The 20,141-nt window shown below is 41.1% G+C and overlaps 3 long non-coding RNA genes across 3 annotated transcripts in view; 1 reads left to right on the plus strand and 2 right to left on the minus strand.

The window, feature by feature from the left end:
* The window catches only part of LOC122865709, an 8,590-nt gene extending 1,351 nt beyond the window's left edge, over positions 1-7,239 (plus strand). The window contains exons 1-3 of the long non-coding RNA XR_006375531.1: positions 1-2,989; positions 4,089-5,120; positions 7,091-7,239. The exon at positions 1-2,989 is cut by the window's left edge and continues 1,351 nt beyond it. This is a non-coding gene — a long non-coding RNA (uncharacterized LOC122865709). The remainder of the gene's footprint in view (positions 2,990-4,088; positions 5,121-7,090) is intronic.
* LOC122865708 lies at positions 5,491-7,084 on the minus strand. Its single transcript, XR_006375530.1, has 2 exons — positions 5,828-7,084; positions 5,491-5,740 (listed from the first exon to the last, which is right to left on the minus strand). It is a non-coding gene; the product is annotated as an uncharacterized LOC122865708 (long non-coding RNA).
* A 3,425-nt stretch (positions 7,240-10,664) lies between the features above and the next one.
* On the minus strand, positions 10,665-19,528 carry LOC122865707. The gene is made up of 3 exons (XR_006375529.1): positions 19,394-19,528; positions 17,203-18,333; positions 10,665-11,777 (listed from the first exon to the last, which is right to left on the minus strand). It is a non-coding gene; the product is annotated as an uncharacterized LOC122865707 (long non-coding RNA).
* Positions 19,529-20,141: the final 613 nt, after the last annotated feature.

The raw sequence follows: 20,141 nt of genomic DNA on the forward strand, positions 1-20,141 counted from the left end.
TTTTAGAGGGGCGATAGAATCGAGTGTCGTTCGCAATTAGCCTGCAGCACTAACAAGATGGTTAGTTTGGGAGGGGCTGCGATTTGCATAGGAGACGTCTGTTATATTGAGACATAACATTGAATTAAATGCAAATGGGATCGCTTCCTTGAATTTAGCCACAGCATTATCAGATAGACATTTAGAGTAGGAATTTTTACCTAATGGCGTGTAGTCCAGTAATAGCAGTTCAAAAGTTTTAAATAATCATCCGATAATGAAGGATTTTGTGGAAAGACTATTAAATGTTCAATTTCAATGCTGTATACCAGAACAAGGTCGAGGGTGTGGTTAAAACTTGGAGTGGCTTCATGTACACTCTGACAAAAGCCAATCGAATCTAATAATGAGATAAACGCAGTACTAAGACTATCATTTTCAACGTCCACATGAATATTGAAATCACCTACAATAATTACTTTGTCCATCCAGGGGCTTGGTAATCCATCAAGGAAACACTATTATTTTTGGAAACTTTAGAAAAATAAAAGTGATAATTTGATTTATGTACTTATTTATCTAATGGCGACTATACAAACAACTCTATTACTGTTTTGGTGAATGAGATGTGGCATGTTGGCAGACATGTTGACTTTCTCCTCTCCAATCACAAGCTGTGTTATTATGTGGTGAACTGTGCACAAAGCACTGCACCAATGACTATTGCAAAAAATTTTAAGATCTATGCTGTGTCCTGAGCATTTAGAAATCTACTGCAACACGGACGCGACCTTCAGAGAGTAAATAATGTGACAAGATAACTATCTGAAATAGGGCTCCTGGAATGAATTTCAGGAGTCGAATATAAATCGAATAGTAAAAAAAAAGTGAATAGTAATTTCAGCATTCAATTAGGTATTCGAATGTGTATTTTTAAATTTTTGGTAAGCTAGGTGATCTAGAGTCTGAGGAAACACAGCTAAAGCAGGCAAGAATGACCTTTCTTTTTGCATCCCTCCAGATTGAAATGTTTATTAAAGTTGACAAGTTAACATTATTCATTTTGTACCTAAGCTTAATTATTTCTTAGCAAGAAAGCTATCACCTGTTGGTATTTCCAAATGTTTATTGTAATGTTGGAATGCCCTCTAGTGGACAGAACATATAACAACCACATGCTGATAGTGGCATTGGCAATGCATGAGACTGTGTAGACAGTGTATAGGTACATAGTAAATATTAATAATAGGCTAAATTTGAGCATTAAAAATTAGAATATAATTTGAATATTGGTGTTTTATTTTGTTTGCAAACATTTTATTACTGAACAGAAATTGAGAAACAGAGAAATCAGCTTGGTGGAAGTGACGCTGCGGTCTGCACCATGTATGGAATGGCATTATTTCGCAGGTCTCTGCCCTTTTGTTTTTGATGAGAGTTGTCAAGTTTTTGGGGAGTAATTAAGTAGTAGTTAGTGTGTTATTTGTGAAATGTTTCTTAACTTTTGTTATTGGAAAATGGCATCTGCACGCAAACTGACCCTGCAACAAGCTTTGGAAGCTTGTTTGGAGAGTGAGGAAGATGTGAGTCGAGTTGAGTTGTTATACAGTGGACTTCAATGTTTATTCAGGAAAGTCGGCTTTTCCTTCAAGAGTTGGACTGGCTTATGACTTATGTAATGTGCCTTGTGAAGCCTGGATACCTGGGAACTGGATCTCATCTATTTGTGGACAACTTCTACACAAGCCCAAGACTGTTCAACGACCTGTTTACCATGAACATTGGGGCTTGTGGGATTTACAAGGAGAACAGGAAGGGCTGCCCATGCTCAGCATCCACTGCCCTAAAAACAAAAAAAAGATCCCAGAGGTACCGTTAGGTGGACACACGATGGCCCAATTGTTTGTCAAGTGGGCGGATACACATGAGGTTGCGGCCTGCTCCACAGTGCATGTGGCACACTGGTGGCACGGTCGAAAGAAAGCTGAAGAGCGCAGCTGGCTGGTCAACTTTGGCTGTCCCATGCCCCACACCTGTGAAATAGTACAACAAACACATGGGAGGTGTGGATTTATCAGACCAGCTGATCAGTGTCACAAGACCCTAAGATGTTACCACACATTTTTATCACTTTGTGGACATTGCAGTGACAAACAGCTACATCCTCTACAAGGAATTAGGGCGCCCCAGTTGCCAACACTGCACAGACCAGTTGTTGAGAATCGCTGATCTGACACCAAATAACACACAATAATTAAGCAAAGGTGTACAAAACAACACATGAAAGCAGAAGTTAAAGTCAGACACACTGACCAAGGCAGAGTTACGCCCACAAATGTAAAATTACAGATGACAAGTCGTTAGATTTTAATTTGATTTGATGTATTTCTTACATAGGCCAGAGAGAGATAAACAATACCTTCTGTCACTTTTTAATTGACAAATGGAAAAATGATTGATGGTGACCTTTGACCTTTGATTAAACAAGAGAAAGTGGGGGGAAATGTATATACATGTGTTGGCAGGCCAGAGCCGGCACCCTGTTGATATGGGATGTTTGATCATTGCATGGGGGTGACTCGCATGTCCTCACTGACCAGCCGCTCTGATAGCACCCAAGAATGGAATGCAGCGCCTGGAGAGGTCTCTGTGCTGTGTCTCCAAATATATCTGTATTGTTTGATTGTTTGTATTGTTTGTAATATTTGTGGGGATATAAATACTAGTTAAAGACATTTGTAGGTCTCGTGTGGATCCTCTCTCATCAACCAACTCGCCTGAGTTAGAGGTTAGCTTACCTTGACATGACGTAGACAGATAACAAAGGGAGACACAAAGAACAGGACTTCTGAATCTGACAACGGAGAATGGCTCAAGCATCCGGTAAATTACCTATATCTTTAAAGCTAAATTTTACGCGTTTAAACCTTTAGGCAGAAACATAGGGACTTTTTTTCATTCTTTGCAGTGACTCTAAACGGAGGGCTGAACCTTCAAGCAGAGGAGTCTGGTAAGTACAGGTCTACATTATGTATTTTCAATACCAAAAACTTGAACTGTTCATACTTTATATGGTACATAAGCCTTGAAGATATCACACCATAAGGAAGGTGTGACTGTTGGCCAAGACCAGTTCTCATTTATGCTTGTTATGAAGGTGAAGTATCTCCAAGGTCTTCACCTTATCTTTTACATCTGGGCATTCAAAGGCTCCCACCATAAAGCATGCCAAGTCTTGGCACACTGCTCAGGTAGATTGTGTGGCCTGGTCGTAATGGAATGATGCTTCTCAGGTTAAAGAGCAAGTGTTGGAGAACCCAGTGAATCAATGTGTAGGAAAATTTTTCCTTCTCCATCAAAAAAAACAACAAATTTCATGTGTATCTGGCATTGCCTAATATAATCCCATACTACCCCAGTGTCTAAACAACGTTGATCCTGGAGGTCAATATGACGTCTAGTGGAGGGGCTGATATTAAAGTTTTTCTGACGTCGGTCTTTCGACCCACATTGTTTCAACGGCTCATAGACGACATCAACCCACATCATTTCAACCTCGTATAGACATTATTTCAACCTATAATTTACTTTTAAACCAAGCAACTAAACACCCACATACTTCTGAAATTATTAAGAAAAATTTCGGTTACTTTGTAGTTTGCTCCAATTTGCATTTTTCAGTATAGCTTCCACTGCCATCTACACAAAGTTGGACATGACACACCCAAAAAACCTATAACAAGCACAGCTCTTGTGCTGTAAATATCTCAATCTGTTATTTATATTTGCAACCCTTAGACTTTACTCAATCCCAGCAAACCGTTCCTCAAATAGCGTCAATATCAATATGTCCAATAGACGTCGAGTTATTGTTATTTTAACCAGTGTTTATTCGGTTACACCGCTCTAAAATAGGGTTTCCTCAAAATCACCATTCCCCTAAGATTGTTTTCATGTCGGCAAATGATCAAAATAAAGTCACATCACCTCGACGCAGGTCGAGGAAATGTTTGCTGGGACGTTTTACGGTACTGTACCTAACCCTAATTTGGAAGTCCATGTTTTGGTCAAGCTGAATATTAGATGGATCCATGACCATTTGTCTGCAGCAGAACCAGAAGCTCCTGCTGACAGTGGACCTGATGTGTAGCTGTGTGTAGCCTACTGAAGGAGCCGCACCAGCTATCGGCCTCAAAGGGTCCTGGCTTCGACATCCCATCCTGAACTCCGTCATATCGCCGGGAATATAATCCTCTTGTCTGAAATAAGCGCAGCACACAACTGTGTTTTTCGTTACAGATGCAGCAGTGACCTGCCGGGCGAATTACACTACAGCACTGATATTATTAGTGAGGCTGTGAGCAGACAGCGTCAATCAATGCAGTTGGGAAAATAGCTCCCATAAATGTAAATAAATGAAGTCGCTTGTGGCTTCTTTTGTTACGTAATATGATGTGATGTAAGAGCATTGCTCAAAACAGCTACTTCCTCTGAAATGTTGCCCTTATGTCTTTTAAAACATAAAATTCTGCATTAACCTTTCAAATGGTCATTTTCAGGAAAGTATAAATTTAATATAAAATTCAACCTGCAAGTTGCTCTTATCATGTCATTGCATAACTTAAACACTCCTTCGTACAGTCTTTGCTTCATACCCATACATTTCTCCCACAGTGACAGAATTCCACCAAATCATTGTCATATTTCATATTTCCTGTGCTTCAGCACGTCTCCTACTGTGTGTACTTCCCAATGTGTGTGTGTGTTAGTGTGTGATATTTACTCTGCAATTTGTGATTATAATTTCAGAGTACATTTCCTGTAATTTTTCTGGCTCTAAAGGAGGGAGCCGAGCCTAATGCCACACACACACACAGCTGACGATTTTTGTTCTTTGTGAATATCTGAACTAGAGTGCCAGTAAAAGGAGCACAGACCCAGCCTTGTTTCTTGATCCTTCATTTGCCACACCACAACACAAGACAGATCTACAGTGGGAGTGTTGCACACTGGTTACATGTGTTATATAATGCAATGGCTGATTGAATAAAGGAATTCCTTTTTATGTTACTTTTGCAACTGGGAGCCGGAAGACTTCCCCTGATGGAAGTCTGAAGCTCACTGAACAAGGGCTGTTGTGGGTGAGGTAACATTTTCAATTTGTGCTAACACGGGTTTTGCAGATTTTACTAAGACTGTCTTGCTTAGTACCTATTATTTTGCTGCCAATATCCCCAATTTTGCTGAGTAAGTTCTTCTGGGAAACATTGGTATTACCATGCCAACAGAGGATGCAGAATGTCATGACACTCTCAATAAAAGACTTGAGAGTTAAAGGAGGCTAGCTTTCACAAAAAATGCAGCCATTGTTGACTTTTCTTAAAAATAAAGTTAGTGTGACAGTTCCAATTCAATTTGCGGTCAATGTAAATTCCAAGGTATTTGTATTCCTCAACAACCTGTCGTAGACTCAGGTTTTAGGACCCAAACGCAGAACACGCGGGACAGAGCTCGGTAAATAGACCGCAGTCTTTATTGAACAGAAAGTTGGTGGGTTGTGAGAAGTTCGGCGTAGTTGTCTGCCGCTTCGGGAAACTCTACCGGACCGGGTCGGGGCGAAAACTGGCGGCACTCTGAATGGAGACGGGGCTGACGGCACAGGACTGATGAGTGTAGATATGGTAGCAGAACAACCAGGCGGTGGACTGGTGAAGCGAGGTGTAGAGTGGTCTGGAGCGGTGATCACCGGCAGCGGACGTGTCTGAGGCAGAGAGAGATCCAAATCACCGATATGCAAGATAATACTCATTTAATCGTAACTTACAGTTAGCCGTTGCACGTGGCGTACTCAAGTACGGGGACGATCTGGCGTCGGTGGTGTGGAGGTGCCTGGTATAAGAACGGTGGAGACTGATGAATAATGGAATGCAGGTGTGCCGGTGATCAGCCGCAAGCAGGTGCCTAGGAAGCCAGACAAACAACACAAAGACAGACAGAGGACAGCCAGAAGACATAAGGGAGGGTGGAAACACAGGGTAACATGAGGATCAGAGGGGCATAGAGGCTAGCTATGACACAACCTGAATTTGCTGGTCCAAGGGCCGTGTTCACAAAACATCCTAAGGCTAAAAGTAGCTCCTAACTGGCTCTGTTAAGAGAAACTAAAGGGGTTTGTTAGGACTCCTGTAAGTTTTTCGTCTAAGAGTAATTCACAAAAATTTTAGTGCTAAAAGTAGCTCCTAAGTCTGAGAGGTTAGAAGTTAGAGGCAGTCCAAAGGACTCCTGAGTCACTGAGACCTAAGACATAGTCAGTAATGTGCTGCAGGTAATGCGTCTCATTGCGTCAGTGTTAAAATAGAATGATAATGAACATTTAATCAATATTTTGATGGCTGCCATTTAATAAGTATTCAATCTGCTCACCAACAAATCAAAACGATCCAATAACACTGCAGATGACAGTTTGCCCTCTACTCTATGCAAAGCTACTTGTTGGACACTGGTAAAATGCAGTTTGCAGCACTGATGATCTCAGCCTCAGCTGTGACAAAATTATTCATCAAACCAAAAATGCTCTTCAGACCCCAATTTGTTTGATAGTTCATTAAGTGCACATTAAATAATCATCTAATGCAATAAATGCATAAACATAGGTGATTTCATGGCCATAGCAGGATTATCCAGTAAAATATGTGCTATAAGTAGAATTACCACATCAAAGTATTATTTGTTATGATTATGATTTGTTCGTTACTAAAAGTTGCACTCAGCAGCTTTGTGAAAATCTGTTAAGAGGAAACTCTTACCTTACCTAGGAACTTTTAGTGGACTCCTAGTAGTAAGATAAGATCCTTTGTGAAAATGACCCCAGGACTTTCATGGGCTTTACAGCATTTAAATGCTCTTTGTACATCCTGTTGTAGGATACAGACTTTATCACGTTTTAATTCATCTTTGCATACTTGTACTGGGGAAGCTGTGATGTTGTCAGTTTCAAATCTGGCAAAAAAGAGTTATAATCATGAGCCAGAGTGTAACTGTCAATCCCCATTCAGCTTTGCTTTACTTTTATAAGCTCCTGTAGTCATTGTTTTTATTTTAACACTTTCAGCTGCAGATCCTCAGGCAGACTGTTCCAATGGCTCCGAGCATAAAAACTAAAAGCTGCCTCACCAAAGGTTTTAGCCTGCACTTTGGAACAACCAAAATACTAGTGCCACAGGACCTGAGGGGCCATCCTGGCTGAGAGATTGGAAGCATGTCAGGCAAGTAGGCTGGTGCAAGACCATGAAGTGCTTTAGAAATAAGTCAAATAATTTTGAAATCATGGTTTGTGATTACGGAAACTGACAGGCAACCAATGTAAGGACTATAAAATACATGTTCTCTCCTTCTGGTCCTAGTCAGCACTGCAGAGTTCTGAATCAGTTGTAACTGATTTATACTTTTTTGGGTAGACCAGATAGGAGAGCATTACAATAGTCTAGCCTGCTGGATATAAAAGAGCATATTAGTCTCTCTGTGTTGCTCAGAGACAGAAATGGCCACACTCTAGCTTTATTTTTGAGATGATACAAAGCAAATTTGGTGACATTATCCCACATGAGTCTTAAAGTTTAGTTCTAAGTTTAGTCAAAGTCGACACCAAGATTTCTTGCCTACTGGCTGAGAATTTATTTTTGTGGCCAGTTTCTTTCTCTGAACCTTACAACCTATAACTAATATTTAAGTTTTATCCTGATTTAGCTGTAAAATGTTTTGTGACATCCAGGCACTGATATCTAAAATACATTTAAAAAGGTCATCAATTGGTCCTATATCGTCAGGAAACACAGCCACATGAAGTTGTGTGTCAGCAGCATAGCTATGGAAAGAGATACCGTGTCTCCTGATGACACCTCCAAGGGGTAACATATATAGATTAAAAAGTAGTTGCTCTAAAATCAATCCTCGATTAACCCCACAAGTTAGAAAAAGGTAAGCCTGGGCTTACTTCAGGCACACTCGCACTGAGCCAAGGATGTAATTAAAATGCCTTTAATTAGTTTAGGGTATATCAAAGTAAAAATCACAAAAAGTAGAATGCCCACCGGTTTCGACACACACTGGGTCTTCCTCGGGCATGGCTTGAAAGAGGAGTCAACCTGAGTGGAAAGTCGTGAGAGAGATTATATGCAACACTAACAAAAAATGATGGATGGTGACCTTTGGGGACCATTGACCCCCCCACTTCCTGCCCCTCCAAGTCCCAGCCAATGAGAGAATAGGGGGTAGAGTTAGTCCTGGCCAATGAGAGAATAGAAGGTGGAGTTAGCATGAGCCAATGAGAGAAGAGAAGGTGGAGTTAGCATGAGCCAATAAATTTTGATGATGATCATGATCATCATCATGATTTGATGAATGGATTCGATGAATCCCTGTGTCACAGTTGTTCAGGGTCTGGTCTTGTTAATGAATCCAGCACTGCAATGTAATGTTAATGTAATGTTAATGGTAGACTTGGTAGAAGGGGGTGAGGGGGTCGGGGAGAAGAAAGCACAATGCAAAGTCCACCTGGAATAATAAAAATATAATAACGTAATGGTAGGGGTAATATTAATAAAGTAATAATAATAATAATAATAATAGGAATGATAGTCAAAGGAATAATAATTACAATAATAGTAACAAGGCCAATAACAACAACTGTAGTAGCAGTTGTCGATGGAACACCGGGGCAGCAGGTGGCTCACAATCACAGATTGTAGTAACCCTGCATTCTGGGAGTGCAGTATTATAATGAGCTAATAAGGTAGCTCTTTAAGATATGATGGTGCCTGACCATTAAGAGCTTTGTAGGTGAGAAGAAGGATTTTAAATTCTATTCTGGATTTGGCAGGGAACCAGTGGAGAGAAGCTGATATTGGAGAAATGTGATCTCTTTTCCTAGTTCTTGTCAGTACACATGCCGCAGCATTCTGGATCAACTGGAGAGTCTTAAGGGATTCATTTGGACAGCCTGATAATAAGGAATTGCAATAGTCCAGCCTAGAAGTAACAAATGCATGGGCTAGTTTTTCGGCATAATTTTAGACAGGATGTGCCTGATTTTTGCAATGTTATGTAGGTGAAAGAAGGCAGTCCTTGAAGTTTGTTTCATGTGGGAGTTAAAGGATAAATCCTCAAATTTAACTCAGAGGTTCCTTACGGTGCTGCGGGAGGTGTTTCCTAATAATATTGCCTAAAGGAAGCATATATATGTTACGGACAGAGCAGGCCGGAGACACCAAGATGAGACAAGAGGTATTTATTGTACACGATATTACAGGCAAAGTGGGAATGTTACTGATACCGTCCTTTAGCTAGCCGAACTGGCGATCTGGGGCTGCGGAGACACACATGGGAGACTGTAGATCTGGGACAGTGGAGACACACACGGGAGACTGGAGATCTGAGGCAGTGGAGACACACGGGAGACTGGAGATCCACGGAACCGGGATTGGGAGCTCGGGAACTGAGAAGACGTTTGATGAAGCGAGGTAGGAGTCCGTAACGTTGCTTTGGCTGGATACTGAGATCTGTCCTATCGCAAACGAGACCGTACCCTGACTAAGGTGTTGGATGTGGCTTTATACTGAGTGTGATTGGGGCTGATTGAGGGCAGGAGTGTAATTTGGAGCAGGTGTGAGTGATTACAGGTTGGTGAGGACATGACAGGCTGTGACAATATAAGGTGAATAGAATCGGTCCAAGCACAGAACTTTGTGGAACTCCATGACTAACTTTGGCGTGCACGGAGGACTCACTGTTAACATGTACAAACTGAGATCTATGTGATAGATAGGATTTAAACCAGCCTGGTACAGTTCCTTTTCCTGTCCCTTTCGTTACAGCTGCTCACTATCACATTAATGAACACAGGAATAGAAGTACTAATAGAATAGAAATAATAATAAAATAAGTCCACAATGAGACAATTATTCTAGTAAGAAATAAGAGATGTGCAAATCAAAATATAATACACTATAATACAGCTAAGATAAATTAAGTACAAAAGTGATATAAAGTATAAAAGCTAAAATAAGTGTAAAGTACAAAAGTGGATTTACAGGTTGGAAGGTTAGAAATATAGTGGTGATCTAAACTTAAAAAAATAATAGTTAATAGTATAACAAATAACATTTTGCATAGATATTAGAAGAAAGTTAAAAAATCAAAAGATAATGTCGTGCTGGTTTTGTTTGGACATTTCTTTAAGACAAATGTGGAACACTGAGAAACTATACTCTTGTGAAAACAATTATCTGCACACTGAATAGTTTTAAAGGCCCCCTAGGATATGTCATTCATTTGCGATCTCTAGGTCTAGTGGGTATTGCACAGGTATTGTGAGACCAATACTGTATAGTGAGGTAAAAGAAAAAAAAACATGGCTGATCAAATGCACCTATTTGCCACAGATCAGCTGATTATGTTTCTTTTTGCCTCACTTGCCTGAGTCAGGCAAGTGTCACAAATAAATGATACCTCCTAGGGGGATTCATAACTTCTCAGTGTGCAGGTAAGTCAGATTAAAATGTGAAATCTAACTTTCAGTCAGTAATAAAGACAAAAGGAATATAAATAGAATTTATTCAAATGTGAACCATTTTTTTATATAAAAGGACAAAACACAAAAAGGTGAAAAATATTTAAAACTATAAATGTAAAAGTAAAGACATTTATTAAAATAAAATCAACAGACTGGGCCTGTGCAAGAGGTAACAGCTATGCCCAAAGAGCTGCAGAGTCCATGGGGTGGTAGGGGGAAAAGGGGATAAAGTGTGGGATAGTAGGGATGAGGAAGAGCAGAGGTGGTAACAGTGTTATGGCTACAGATGTTGTAAACAACCATAATGAATATAAAAAATAAACTCAACATTAGCAATGACGGTCAGGGCTATGTATAGGTGTAAGAAAACAGGTCCTAAAGGTCAAATTCAAAAGCAGTGACACTGCCAATTGTACGTAAGCAATTCACTGCATTTGGAGGTGGTCTATTGTACTTCAAAACATATCATTTCCATCTTTCAAAAATAGCCCAGGACTGTCATGTCTAATATGAGGGTGCTCAATCATAACACCATTTCAGCTATGAACAAATGTAGCTATAACACTGTTGACAAATTTCCTGGCCTTGTCGAGCTTCACCAGATTGGCACAAGCCTTCCACCGGCACCTTTTGGGTCACAGACAAAAACATGATGTTCATGCCAGGGTGCTGGAGTTGAAGCTGGTGCAGGTCCTCCTTCATCATGTTGACCAGCTTGATGCTGCTGACCTCCCCCATGTCGTTGCCACCACAGGGGATGATGAGAACATCCGATTCTGCTCTTCCTCGCAGAGACTGGGAAAAGAAGGGGAGAAGGCCTTTCCACCGCAGTCCACCCCAGCCAAACCAACAGACATGGATGTCCAGCATGCTGAGGTTGCATCCCAAGCTCTCTGCTGCTCTCTCACCAATGATCCACACTGTGATTATGGGAAGAAAATAAATGAGTGTAATAAATGCTTCAAGTAATGAAAAATATAAAGTTAACTATAAAGGGTGGCTCAGTTTTTCATGTTTACAACACAATTCTTCACATCTGTAGGAGAAAAGGTAGCAACACTTCAAAATATAGATACAGTCTAACATTTTTTGTTGTTGTCGTCCTTTGAAGACAGACAATGTAAAATCAGCTGTCTAAAGTCAAGTAGCCAAGACTGGTACTTAGTGTTTATGCTGTGTGTAGCAGGCGGTGTGGAGGCATCACAGGTGGCCATGACATCAACAAGGACTGAAAGAAAGAAATATCTTGTAACAAATATAAAAATGCCTTTATTTCTCAACAGTCATGTCTCGCAGAGCACTGTTGGTAGCAGTACACAAATCAAAATCAAAATAGCGGTGTGGGGAATTACAATCTATCTGTAAGCCGTTATGCACCAACGCTTCCGCACTGAGGATTGAACTGCAGATTTTCACATTTCTTGTTTGGTATAATTCCTTAATAGGCTAAAAAAACAGCAGCGATAATAATTATGACTATGCAATCACATGTAGCTTATTAACGTTAACTTGTTAAAAGTAACAATCAAGTGACATCCAAATAAATGACTTGCAACTAAAGTTATTTGAAAATCTAAATTCAGGTTAATTTATTTGCTTCAAATTGTTAGACATGTTACACATGTAATTCACAGTAATACTGGCCAAATTTCTGCAAGTTTCGACAAATCTTGTGTTATAAAATTACCATAATTATATATTTAAGTACTAAAAAATCGTATAATCTCAATAACAGATAAATCATTATTTCAAGTATTGTTGTATAGTGTTAATTTACTTCAAGACTAAGCTGGGACGTCGAGTAGGTATCATCCATAGGCCGCCAGCCACATACCACAGTGTTTTAGCCAGCTAGCGATGCAGAGCTATATTGAGATATAGCCTAGCTTCTTAGCCTTAGCTAGCTTGTGAACTTTGAGCTAGGTGGGCGTGTTTCAGCAACCAGGCACCTCAACTCCACTCATGCGCCACCTCTTTGCCCATTTTTGGTTATCTGGGAGTTGGGCCGAGTGACGCGCTGCCAAGATGAAAACGGCTGGCGCCGCCCACTTTGAGCTTCAAAACGGCTCTTCAGAAACCTATGGGTGACGTCATGGACACAATGAGGCAGATTCATCGCACCGACAAAGTTCCACAATGACTGAATAACCCGAGTCTGAGAGCGGTGAGTACATTTTTTAATCAGTTTGTATTCAGGTTGTAAACCCCATCAAATCTTTTCTCCATGATTTTACAGAATTTTTTAAAGCTTTGGAACAGTACATCCAGTCTGAAAGAACACTTCAGAATCAAAGAGCTCCAGTACCACTGGCTCCAGGAAACTCCAGGAAACTGACGGACCTCAGACGGGAATTCCCTTAACTTAGAGAGGACCGGTTTTAAGAAATCCCCCAGGTTGCAGGACAAAAACGACTCCGGAGAAGTCAAGGTGAACCCCAGTTGTGACAGAGACCGTCCAGCAGCAGCAGCAGTTCAGAGTCTTCTTCAGAGAGTTCACACCTGCGCCATACTTCAGCTACATGCAGTCTTTAAAAATGTTTAACCCAGCCATGCACTAAGAAGAGCAAAAATAGTGCATCAACACTTGTTTTTTTACCCGTTGTTCAATACACACTCTTTTTAAAAAAAGAACTCTTTAAGTAAAAACTTGTGTTTACACTCATTCAGGCAGTAGATTTTCTATTCATATGGTTTTTATGCAAGTGGAGAGATATTTGTACGTCATTGATTGTATGGGTGAATCATTCAGATGATTGTGATTTTTTTTTAACATTTGAGATAGAAGATGCTATTTAAGTTGTCTTTTTGACTTGAGTTTTTATGGGATTTTTTTTTATTGGGATTGAAATCAACAAACTAAACAGTTTGTCACATATCGAGTGTGTACGCAGAATGATTCAGACACCCTTAGCACTATAGGCAGGTTTGGTTATTAGCAGAAATATCAAAGATATTTATGAGTATTAATACAATTATTAATATTAATAATAATAATATTTACAGGGCACCACCCTGGGATCAGGGACCAATAACCAAATGTGAAAAACTGTTTCAAGGGTGGCTGTCCACCTGAAAATGTTGATATTTAAGGCACTATCTTACATTAAAAGGGGTATTATCACAACATGTACACCCAATAACTACAGGCTGATGCCGAGCGGCATGACGCCCAGGACAACCAATGTCCCCACTGAGATCTGGAGGAGGACACACCGAGGATGCAGAGGTGGAACAAAGCGGCGAGGGAAGAGAGAGGGGTCCAGACAAAAGAGACTTAAGAACAGGAGATTTAAGCCGTGTCTGCCTTCTCTCGTCATGGGCAACGTGAGATCACTGGTGAATAAAATGGATGAGGTAACAGTGTTAGCCTGGAGTCAGACGGAGTTCTGTGAGTGTAGTTTGATGTGCTTCTCAGAGACATGGCTACACCAGGATATCCCGGACCATAACGTTTCCATCGACGGCTTTCACACTGTTCAGGCCAACAGGGATCACACCAGGAGCGGTAAGCGGAAAGGCGGCGGGCTTGGTCTTCTGGTCAACAACAGATGGTGTAACCCTGGTCACGTTACTATCAAGCAGAGTATCTGTAGCCCGGACATTGAACTGTTAGCTGTGGGACTCTGGCCACATTATTTACCGTCCCAGTGGCTCCAAGGACTACAGACCGGTGGCACTGACCTCCCACATAACGAAGACCCTGGAGAGACTGGTGCTGGAACAGCTGCGGCCCATGGTCAGACCCCTCCTGGACCCCCTCCAGTTCGCCTACTAGCCCCGGCTGGGAGTTGAGGACGCCATCATCTTCCTGCTGAACTGCATCTACACCCACCTGGACAAGCCGGCAAGCATGGTAAGGATCATGTTTTTTGACATCTCCAGTGCTTTCAACACCATCCGGCCAGCACTGCTGGGTGAGAAGCTGGCAGTGATGCAGGTGGATGCCCCCCTTGTGTTCTGGATTGTTGACTACCTGACTGGCAGACCACAGCATGTGCGTCTGCAGCACTGTGTGTCGGACAGCGTGGTCAGCAACGCTGGGGCCCCTCAGGGGACTGTCCTCTCTCCCTTCCTCTTCACCATCTACACCACAGACTTCAGCTACCACACAGAGTCCTGCCACCTTCAGAAGTTTTCTGATGACTGCTGTGGTGGGATGTATCAGCGGTGGTGATGAGACTGAGTACAAGGCTGTGGTGGGTAACTTTGTCTCATGGTGTGAGCGGAACCATCTGCAGCTCAATGCGACAAAGTCTAAGGAGCTGGTGGTAGATCTACAAAGGGCCAAGGCACCAGTGACCCCGGTTTCCATCCAGGGGGTCAGTGTGGATATTGTACAGGATATGGGTTCTAACAATAGCAAAACTTCTGAGAATGAAAAATCAAATCTGCTATCACTGCTGGACATCTTGGTAAGAGAATTTGGGTTTCCATCAACCGGCAGCTTTTCTTTCAGACAGATAGAAATATTAAGAGACAAATTAGAAGAGAAAGAACAAGGCACTCAAAAGAAAAGAAATAAGCAATTTAAAGCAGACTGGAAGGCTTATGCTTGTTGGCAACAAGAAGCACATATCAGGGATAAAAAAAAAAAATAAGGCAGGGACAGATCCACCAAACACCTCTGTGTCTCAGTATGTCCCACAGTGTGCCAAGCTGGATCTGGACCTGGACTGCCCCCGTCAAAGGAAGTCAGCCTCAACAACGAGCAGAAGCAGCTACAGCAGCAGCACCAGCAGAGGCACAGCCTCAGCCAAAAAGTGTGGCCTCAAACCCGGATGAGGCAAGGGGAGGATCATTCATTCCTGCATTTCCAACACACAAAAAGGCCTACAAATTACATTGGGGTGGCCCAATCACCCACGATCGTCTGTCCAGCCCTCATCGCACTCAAAGCAACAAAGAATTCCAGCCCAGATCAAACTCCTGCACCTCCTTGAAAGTGATTGCACTGATGATGGAGATGGCAGCAGGAGATGGGACCTCACAACTGATTTTCAGACCATGGACATGCTGACCTGAAAGAAGCTGCACAATTTCTCCCCTCTGTTCGGGATGGGGGGGAGGCATTCGCCACACAGTTACTGGCCTTCTGTCAGAAGTTCAGACCCACAACCATCGAGCTACAGAGACTGTTAGGAACTCAGATGGGCAAAAACCTGGCTGAGCGTGGCGGGGAGTTTTCCTACAGCGGATATAAGGCTGAAACAGACAGAGTGGGACCATGGTGATAACACACCGTATAAGCAGGCCATCACTGACCTCTTGATTTGGGAAAGATAACAGCCTGCAAACAAAAAGATGTTGAGACTGTAGTAGAGTATTTGGCCAGGCTCACAGAGATCCATAATACACACAGTGGACTGAAAAAGCCTGAAGCTATGGGGGGTAATAATACAATCACCTCCTGGGAAGTACATCTACGTGACCGTTTCATCAATGGCATCTACCCTGAGATCGCGGACATTGTGTGATCTGGGAGTATGGTAACCTGGAGACCATAGAGAGACACTATCCATGCAGAAAAATTCCTCAAAGATGAGCAAAAGAGGAAATGTACGCAGCTGGCAGACAGATTACACATGGCACAGCTGATGGCGTACGAGGATCAGAACAGAGGTTGAGGCCAAGGCCGACGAGGACATGGAGGAAGGGGGAGAAGACGAGGAAAGAGTGATGCTTGTTTCAAATGTGGCAAAATGGTACATTGGGCAAAAGATTGCCCTGAGAATCATGGTCAGGCTGACTGACTAGACGGGGTGTCGATGCCAGGTTGGGAAGGGGCCGGCTTGAACACTGAACTGAAGACAGAGTATTCTTTACATCAGCTACGTAAGAGCACCCACACTGACACGAAAGAGCATGTGAACACACGACACACAGACAGCTTGCATGAGACACACACGGATATACACACTCCTGCACAAGCATGTGAGACACAGCCACACACACACACACACACACAGACATTGATAAGTGAGGCTATCTCTCACCTTGAGCACACACAAGCCACTGATGACAAAGCCCCAGCAGAGATATACACCGAATAGACACATGATGCATACAAACACACCTGAACACACAATCAATGTTGCTGGAAAAGATATTGTTTTTCTTGTGGTTTCTGGTGCGACTGATTCTGTCATCAGAGAGTCAGAGTTTGCAGTCCTTCCAAAAGTAAGCGGCAGATTTGTGAGGACAGTAGAACAGGCCCTGGTGGAAAGGTACACCACGCCATTGCCATGCAGTGAAGAAATTGAGAAACACTTTAAACATTGATTTTTGTTATCTAAACGATGCTTGATCAATATTATCGGAAGAAATATGATGATAAGATTAGGAATTATCCTGATTTCCACTCCCGAAGGCATCGTTGTAGCCAGAATTTCTGACACTGCATCACAGTTTGTGAAACACAGTAGCAGGGAGCTAATGTACTCTTATCAATGGAAGCTACCTCACACAGCTGCTGGCTCTGTAAATAACACTCTGATCACTGAGGTCAAAGCTCTCTTTCCAGACAACTATACACGAATAGACATCAAGTCACCACAAGAGTTACACTGCACATCACATGTAGATCTTGGGGTTGATAAAAATTTCGAGGACACATGATTCAGGCAAGACAAAGAGAAAAATATATTAAATCTTACCTGGTTGTACTGGAATGATAAAAGATGCACAGTCTCAGTAGCTTTCATTGATCCACTTTGTAAAGCTTTGTTTCAAGTCCCTAACACATATCCTCATGTCCCCCTGGTCAAAGCAAAGCAGAATACATCTAAATGCTTGGGCCCTTGGACCAGACGTTGTGAGGAAGCTGCTGGTTGGGCAAGACATCAGACTCAGGTATGGATTTTCACAACCGACTGCAGGTATTCTGGAAAAGATTTTCAGCTATAGCAACAGGGGTAAGAAGCATTGAGCTCATTCCAGATTCAGAGTTTTTGATGGCCAGTTTGATAACATCAGATGATGAAATAAGTCATGACAAAAACATTTTTGTGAAAGACGTCTCAGAAATTCCTGAGTTAAATCAGGTACCATCCTGCTTGTGGGCACAACACAAGTATGATGGAGGATTAATCAAAGATGCTGAGCCTGTAGTAATCACACCCAAATCCTCATTCAGGCCGTGTCAGAACCAATAGCCTTTGAAGAAGGAAGCTTTTGAAGGTATTACACTAGTGTTTGATTCTCGTTTGAAAGCAGGAGTTATTCCATGTGCAAAATTTCCAGTCTGGACACCTATTTTCCCTGTATGAAAACTCCGGGACGCCGGAGAGCCACAACATTGGAGGTTTGTGCATGTCTGGCTCTGTAAGAGGGAGGAGAGAAGCTCAGGGTTTGTTGAAGAAAACCTGCCAGCAAGCAGGCTAGATTCACAGATCCAGAGTTTCCCTCAGAGTTTTCACAAAACCTGCTTTTTGAAACAAGGCCCCATCTAAATGATCTAACATGAGCTAGCTTGTACACCACTGCCACAGATAGCTAACACTAATATTAGCAAACTGTAGGTAACGCCAGTAAGTAAGCAAGCGCAGCACACTCACCTGGAGATGACATTGATGAACCCGATCCTGAATCACATGCCTTTGGGTTAAATAAATATGCTCCACCCTGTCTTTCACCTCCTGGTAGAAGCCAGCATGTTTGTTCCTGTTGTACAATGTCTCTTGTTTAGCCTTCTTCCAGTAGCTTACACACTGTAGTACTGTCAGGTCATGCAAGGGAATCTCATCACCTGCTGGTGTAGCTAATAACTGCACCTCAATTTACAGATTCTGTAAAAAATTAAATAAAATAAATTAATTAAAAAAATAATTTTTTACACTTTTTTTTTTTTTTTTTTTTACAAATCTGCTGCGCTATGAATTGGACAAAATTCCACAAATAAATAGGAGGGAAGTCACAAATGTCATGTGGCCCACAAGCTGACAGGAAGCAATCTACAAATGTGCAAAACCCATTTTACATGTAAAAATGGCTCCAGAAATGCTTAATTATCACAATACATGTATTTATGTGGTGAAACTATTTACATTTGTAAACGTAAAATGTAAATTTTTTTACAGAGTAAGCTATGCATATTTGCAAATTTGCAAATATGCCTTGCTTACTCTGTAAAAAAAATTTACATTTTAAAACAGAAGATGCTGGGAGAGTGTCATTTGGAAATGAACATATTCATCCACTAAAAAAAAATAAAACTTTCAATATTCTCAATTCACAAACACTCTTAATGTAACAATGGGGGGGGGGGGGGGGGTTGTCTTTCACAGTATATCAGATTTGTTCTATATATGTATTTAAAACCTTTTTAAAAAGTAATTAATATGTCGGTAACAGGGTTGACCAAACACACACATTTATGTTGGTTATATGAAAAAAATTATAAAAAATAAGATAGCCTGAGATGGCACGGCACATTTCCCAGAGAGGTAAGGATCTACTTCATCCAAAAAGGGGCTTAAAGATTTTCAAAACAGTACTTTGAAAATCAAACATTAAAAGTGGGAAATGGCACGTTTTCGTATAATGACCCAAATATCTCTGTATTTTTGTGGCTATGACTTTACACAACACAAATTTAAAAAATACATGTTTGTGGATAATGAGCTATTTGTGTATTATGGTACACCTTTGTGGATCTTTTTCTACAGATTGGACAAAAATCCACAAATGTGCAAAACCCATTTTGTGTGTAAATATGGATCCACAAATGTATGTACATGTATTTGTTGTGGTGAAACGATTTACATTTGTAAAATCTATAACATTTTTATGTAAAATTAAAATACATTTTTACAGAGTAAGTTATGCGGCTTTCCAGAAAGATCTCACCACGGATCCTCCGCTGCTCCAGCTCAGCCCGCTGTCTTCGCCCAGTCCACCGGCTCACAGCGATTACTTCCACACACCTGGTTACTCCTTGTGTTTTACAAATAAACCGAAACTAACTACTTCAACTCCCTCTATGCTAGTCGTGCTTTTTGGTCCAGCCTCTGTGTACAATAACAGTATTTTTTGGATATGACTTTACACGCACTTAATTTTACGGTACATTAATAAGATGTAATAAGCCGTACTTTGTATCAAATTAGACCAAAACTAGAAATAATATGTTCTTTATTAGACAGTAAACGAACACAGTTATACCCTAATTCGACACCATACACCTAAATTATACTGTAATTAGAAACCGCATATAATGCCGTATTAGACCCAAAATAGACTAAACTTAGACACTATTATAACAAATTATACTCTAATTAGAAACCAGATAAGAGATCAGAATTTGACACCATTTTACAAGCTCATAGTCTAATTAAATCAAATACAATACCATGTCAGATTCAAAATATGCAACAGTTAGACGCTATTCTACCCTCACTACCAAATTATGCTATATTTGACACCACATTTAATGCTGTCATCATGAGCCTATAGCTTAATTAGACACCACAGGCTGTTTAGACAAATTTAATGCCATATTATATCGGACATAGCCTTTATAATAGTGGCAGTGGGGAGTTCGGTTGTACTGTATATATGAATGTATTTATTTATTATATATGATACTTACTGATAT

Source organism: Siniperca chuatsi, linkage group LG18 (genome assembly GCF_020085105.1).
Source record: "Siniperca chuatsi isolate FFG_IHB_CAS linkage group LG18, ASM2008510v1, whole genome shotgun sequence".
Taxonomy (NCBI): domain Eukaryota; kingdom Metazoa; phylum Chordata; class Actinopteri; order Centrarchiformes; family Sinipercidae; genus Siniperca; species Siniperca chuatsi.